The 6,956-nt window shown below is 41.3% G+C and overlaps 1 pseudogene; it reads left to right on the top strand.

Moving 5' to 3' along the window:
- Positions 1–3,843: 3,843 nt before the first annotated feature.
- LOC107211380 lies at positions 3,844–6,049 on the top strand (annotated as a pseudogene).
- Positions 6,050–6,956: the final 907 nt, after the last annotated feature.

The following is a 6,956-nucleotide window of genomic DNA, read 5'->3' as shown; positions in this document are numbered from 1 at the left end:
TAGACAAAGTGAGATGTGACTTTCAGAGGGAAAGATCGACTGCAAGCATTCAGATAAGGAAGAACAGTCATGAAGTATCCTTTTAAAAATTATTATTGTTATTATTTGGACATTATTGGGAAGTAAATAATGGTTTTCCCTCCTTCTTTATCTAAACTGGGAACTGACTCCACTAGCAGGCATACATATTCAGCTTTCCAGAGTCAGTAACGTGAATTTTAATTGTGGATGTAAATATGTAGTTCATTCTTTTCCAGCAAAACTTAAATCTTCAGAAGCACTTCAGATTTCCTATTTTGAAACTCTTTAAAATACAAAATCCTTATTGCATATAATACATGCCTTTTAATTTCAAAGGTAAAATTATAAATTGGATTAAATATTAAGGGGTGAAATACAATGAATGTTTATATATTTAACATAGAGCTTTAAGGGCAGATACAGCCATTCTATCATTTTAGATGTGAGGTGTGAAGTCTGTCTGAGCCACAGATGCAGCAGCAGTCACTGAAGCAAAGTCACCTCCAAGTATACAAAACACAAAGAGGTCAATGCCTTCAGCAAAGCCTTTCAGCTCTAACATTTTGTCAAAAACCGACAAGAGTTTGTACCTAATCCAGCACAAACTAGAAAGTGTATTTAAAAAGCATCAAATTCAGATAACTTATATACCTGAATTGGGCTCTTTTCTTTCCACTTGATAACACTGCCTCCTCCACTCCTGATCAATTGAAGGCCCTTCAAATGAAGTTCAGTGTGATTTCTGCAGTTTTTCACATCCTTCCCAGAAACAGATGAAAGTTGCTTTGAAAGAAATTGGACATAAACTTCCACTCTGAAAGGTTAAAAATTCAGCAAGTTCTGGGGAACTGAAAAAACTTAACATGTAATATGTTTTATCATCTAACATCAACAGCAAAGACATTACTTGTTATGTTCCAGTCAGCAGCATCATGGATTTTTACGGAAGCCTACCACAGAATCAAACATCAGAATGGAATTCAGAATGAGTTTAGAACACAAATTCTTAATATTAGATGTGTGAAATATCCTTTTTTTACTATTTATACTTTTTTTAAAATGCATATTGTAGAGTTAAAAACATTAATATTTATATGAAACATAAATGGACTGCAGTAAGTCAAAGAAGCACAGAATCACTTGTTAGAGGGGACCTCGGAAAACCATATATTTCAACACCCCTAATCAAGACAGAAAAGGCTGGCCAAGACTTTGGCCAGATGGCTTTTGAATATCTCCAAGGAAAGAGACTTTCCTGATATTCCGATGGATGCTCTTGTGTTTGATATTGTGCCTATTGCATCTGATCCTGCCCCTGGGCACCACCGAACAGAGCCTGGCTCTGTCATCCACACGTATTTATACAAATTGATAAGTTTCCCCTCATCCTTCTCCAGGATACACAATCACAGCTCTCCCAGGCTCTCTAGTCCATAATCATCTTCATGGGCTTGCAGATGACTCACTCCAGAAAGTCTATAATATTCCTATCCTGGGGAACCCAGAACTGGAGAATGCATTCCAGATCTGGTCCAGCATCTTCTGAGTACGCAGGAAGGACCCTCATCCTTGAGCTGCTGGCAATGCTCTGCCTAATGCAGGGCAGGATGCTGTTGGATGCCTTTGCCATGAAAGCCTATTGCTGGCTCATGGTCTTTTTGTTGCCCCTCAGCATCCCCTTAGGGGTAGATCTGTGCAAAGCAGATGCAGAAACTTGCCCATTTCTTTGACAAAACTGAGAGATACTCTTCAGGCCAGTTCTGCAGCCTGCCCAGAGTCCTCTGGACCATGAGCACATCTTCAGTTACAAATGACTTAAAACAAGAACCTAAGGTTCATGACCCAGTATCTTAACAATGGAGTCTCAGCCCTCCAGGGACTGGAGACAGAATTCCTCATAACTTTAGCAGGACTCAAGTTTATCTTCAAATCACTTAAATATATTCTCTGATAGGAAACATGCAGACAAGCTAAAGGAAAATAGTAATTGAAACAGTAACTTCCAATTACTTCGTCTGGTATTAAGGGTTATTTAACACACCCTCAGCTAGATTTTAACAGTAATTACAGATTTCACAATGCATTCTGTGGAAAACTGGACAGAAATCACTTCACTGGACCATAGAAAAATACATATAGTAATAGTATGCATGCCCTATAGCTTCCCTAGAGAAATGAAAGAAAATGGAAAAAAGGATTGAAATCAATGTTCATAAGAAGAGTGAGACAGGAGAAACAATGGGTATTGATATGTATATGAAGAACTGCTCTTGAAGAAATGAAGTATCTGTCCAGGCATCAGATATCCATGGATGTACCTACATCTGGATGACAAGCATTACTGCCTAGCCTAGTACTCCCAGCCAATTACTATTTATAATAACTAACAAAGTAGCTGTTTTATATTTATAGTGACCTTCACTTCCAATCTCTACACATCAACAAAGGTGACCACTTCCAAGGTCAGAGCAGAGTCCAGAATCTTTTAGGAAAACAGAGGTCTTAGAAAATATAGAATCACTGCATTTATGAAATATGGAAAGTGATGAAATCCAGGAATAAAATAGCTTCTTAGGATTTATATGTCCTGTTTAAACATACTTCAGAATATATCAACACAAAAAAGTACCTTAGCATATCCTTAGCATAATCTGAAGAAATATCAGCACAGATAGGAACATGTGCTTTGTAATAAAAAATATTTTCATTTTCATGAGAAAATATTACTTTAGCCTGTCTCATCTTCTAGATTTTACTGTTTGTACTAAGGATTTTCAAAAGACACCACGTGCTGGAAACTGAAAAATAGAAACTTCTACAGATGCTGAAGGGCTCAATCTGCAGCCTTAGAAAGAGCTTGGATTGATGTAGTGATGAAGGTACACGGATATTGGGTAGGGAAATTACAGACTTATGTTCCTATAATTATAAGTAAGAATACACCTAGAGTAGGTAGGAAATTATATTAGGTAAAATAGTTTGAAGTTTGAACTGTAATAGTGTGACTTATAGAGTAAGTTAGAGATCTAGAAAATATAACAGAGGTGTGAGTATGTGACCTGTCAGCTTAATGGCTAAGAGACAGACGCAGTGCAGCAAAATTAAGCAAAGGTGATAGGTTAATAAGTGAAAACAAGTTTCATGTCAACTGTCTATTGGACAAAAATGTTATATATTGCTGTACGAAGAGGAAACTCATGTCTTCCTTGAGCTATAGCTGACTTGTTGCTCCTCTAAATCTCACACCTTGAGACTGATATCTGGCTACTTGAGCAATAAGTCATCTCAAAGCAAGGTGGTCCCATCCCTTGTTCTTCATCTCAACATCCACGAAATCTGAATCAAAAAACCAAACAAAGCAAAACAATGATTTCCCAGAAAACACAGCCAGCAGAACAGCTAAGGTTTCTGCAAAAATGGAACCTTCTATTTAAATTATAAGTATTGCTTGCCATCATCTTCATTGCAACACTTATCAACAGCATCATGGTACAAAGCAGGTATGAATTTTTGCAAGTTTCATCTCCTTCAGCTTTTTAATTTATTAGTAATTTTTTTTAAAAATAGTTATGCTGCCTATTTGCGTAACAAGTCCATCGGAAGACAAAATTCTGTTAAATGTAGGGTTTGTCTTCTGCCACAGAAGGACTACACTTTAAACACATCTAAAAGAAGAGAAGCAACCGAATCTACCTAGGAAGTATTACTGAAATTAAAAACCCAGCTATTTCACTGAGGTTTATTTTGGCAAAGAGATCAGTAACTGATTTTCAACTCCATTTATTTAGGACCTATTGAAGAAGACTCTCTGATATCTTAGGCATTTGTGAGTGATCGAAAGCGAGCCGGGTTGCTTGGGAATGCAGCCCAAAGTGGGTGGTAAACTCCATCTAAGGCTAAATACCGGCACGAGTCCGATAGCTAACAAGTACCGTAAGGGAAAGTTGCAAAGAACTTCGAAGAGAGAGTTCAAGAAGTCCTTGTGATCGAGGCCGCAGCCCGCGGACGGTGTGAGGCCGGTAGCGGCCCCTGACGTGCCGGGGCCGGGGCTTCTCCGAGTCGGGTTGCTTGGGAATGCAGCCCAAAGCGGGGCAGTCCCGGGGCGGTCCCCCGGTGTCACTGCCACTTCCTCGGCGGGTGATTCGAGGGCGATGTCGGGGGCCGCTGCCGGTCGGTCATCGAGCAGGCAGGACACGATGGAGCTGTGCCCGGAGCTGGAGTACTCGCTGTCTCTGCTGGAGCCGGGCGGCGGCCGGCCAGAGCAGCAGCAGCGAGAGCGACGGGCGGGCACGGCAATCATGCCCACGGTGTTCATGTGCTCCGGCTGCAGACGGCACGTGGGTGACTGCATTTGTCCTGGTTTAGGGCAAATTTGGGAGAAAACCTCCAATGGGGCCTCCCTCAGGAAGCAAACCCACGTGGCCCCTTTCTCCCACCCCCTAGCCGGTTCGGGAAGAGATTTCTCCGAGAGAAGTGGAAAAAAAACTGTTTAATAGGCACAGCAATACCCAGCACAAGAATGAACAATATCAAATTACAAAACGCTCTGAAGAGATGACAAACTTCAGAGGGTCTCTTTCCTGTGGGTGTTCGCTCTGTTATCAGTCCCTCTGGCGCTGGAAAATGCCGCTGCCCAGGCTGGGATCCCGGTAGTCCACGGGTGCAAGCTCCCGGTGCTCCCCCGAGTTCTGAACTGGGGAGTTCAGAGCAGGTTCGATCTGTTCATGGAAAACAGTCCAGGAAGACTTCTCTGCTCCGGCTAGCTGGAAAGCCAAGGCGATCTGTCCCTTGTTGTCTGTCTGTGCTGTAGTCAAAACCTCGTCCCGGGATGCGGGGGTGGAGCAAGTACAGTCTCTGATAACAGACTCGGTGCTTGTTCTCCACTCACTTCTACTCTTAGATGATGTTTTAAGGATACAAAACCCACTTCTGGGCTAGGTGGACAAATGGGGATACAATTTCACATCACAATCACCCCAGGACAGTGACTCATCAAGCTGGGTGTCCAGTGGCAATGACACAGGCTGCACCTTGCTGCGCGGTGTAGCTGACAGCGTCATCATGACCTGGAGCAGAAGGTCTCCAAGCTCCCTGGCGAGTGCGGCTGTACAGCAGCAATGTTATTCTGCTCTGGCTGCTCGAGGACACTTGGCAGCATCTACAGTGCAAGGAATCTCGAATACAAGAGAGATTTGTTCTGTTTACATACTGACTGTTGAAAGCTATGTTTTAGGAAGCTCAGAGAAGCAAGCTGTTTTTCATGAGGAACATCTTACTCTTGAAAGTCGAGCTGTCTTGCAAGACGTGCTGCAAAAGCCAGATATGATACTGAATGTTCTGGAGACAAGACTGACCACGAATGAGTCCCGTGTAGCTCCTCTGCACAGGCAGGTCTGAAGGAAATACATCTTGCACTGTGGGAGAATGGCCAACATAAAACATGGCCCTATAATCCTCTGGGATCTGTGGACCTATTGCAATAGTTAAAAAAAACAAAAACCAAACCAAACAAAAAAAAAAGTAATTTTTTTTTTTTACTCCTCCCAGCCCCGGGAGGTTACCTGAGTAGCAGCTGCCCAGCAGGGGAAGAAAGGGATTTAGCAAGGACAAAAGATAAAGACCAGAAGGCTCTTTCTTACCGGGACTGTATCCCAGCTTTACTCCAGAAGGGTTCCAGGGAAAAAAGAGAGAACCCGCGCTGCCAGTGGATTTTGAACAGAGGGAAAGGGAGCGGGGGAAGGCAGGTTACAGCTAATGGGGAGGAGTGAGGGGGAAGGAACCAACACACCACGGATCCAGAGAGGGGACAACAGGGAGAAACCATTTCTCGTAACATAATGCAATACAACAGTGAGAAAAATAAGGTCGAAGGGATCCTTTTTCAGCATATCTGATTTACAACACTGTAACAGAAAATATCAGTTATTGATCAGGATAACGAGCTAGGAAAGATGTATATCAACTGAAGAACCTGTGGAGTGGTAAAAACCCCCTGAACATCCTCCATTCAAAAGGGATCATATTCACTACCTGAAGAATACAACTATTGTAAATAGAAAACAAAATCTAAGAGGCTTTGATCTTGTTAGATTTCTCAGTTAGTCTCTGAGTGAAAAAGAGCCGTTTCAAGATTTCACCAGAATTCCAGGACAGTTATTACCACTGAATCAGAGACTTTCACCGCAGCAGATCAACATGAAGGAAGAGAATTTTTTAAATAGTATTATCTACTACTGCAATTCATGCTGGAAGTTATCCTCTGTACAACTGAGAATGCAAGTGGGTGAGGCACAGGTTACAAAGGTAACTTCTTTCAGTTTTACATGCAAAAATGCTATCCTAAGATCTGGAAGTCACGCAAGCTATCCTGTATATTACTATCACAGTATGCAGAACCTCATGCATTTAGAAACAAATGCTGTTCTAAAACAAATCTAAGTTGCTTCACATCAGTATTTTTTCTTTCATTATCAAAAACAGTAATAAAATTATTCAATCCCTGCACATGATTCCTAATGTGATGCAATCTACTTATTAATATAAATCTGGTGGTTACTTGCTGAAGAGGCTTTCAAACAGCTAAAAAAGATTTGGTTTTCATTGCCTCAGGTTTTTCATTTGTTTTTAGGATTCTAAAATTCCATACATTCTTGATTCAACTTCCAATGTTGACTTTTTTTTTACTTACCAGTAAATCAACTTAAGCCCTACACTTAAAAACCAAACTCTGCTTTTACATAAACAGTTGCATATTTTAGCATTTGGGCATTGAGACTGGAAATCCTGAACTTATGGTAGCCAATGTAATGTGAATACTAAAATAACACCATATGTGAATCTGAGTTCATTACCCACTGCCTCCCATCAACTCCTCTCCAGTAGACTGATAGTAGATAATCAGATCATTACAGCATTCCAAGACACTTTTAAATAAA

This window comes from Parus major, chromosome 1 (assembly GCF_001522545.3).
Source record: "Parus major isolate Abel chromosome 1, Parus_major1.1, whole genome shotgun sequence".
Taxonomy (NCBI): Eukaryota; Metazoa; Chordata; class Aves; order Passeriformes; family Paridae; genus Parus; species Parus major.
This window is presented reverse-complemented; position numbering and strand designations above follow the sequence as displayed.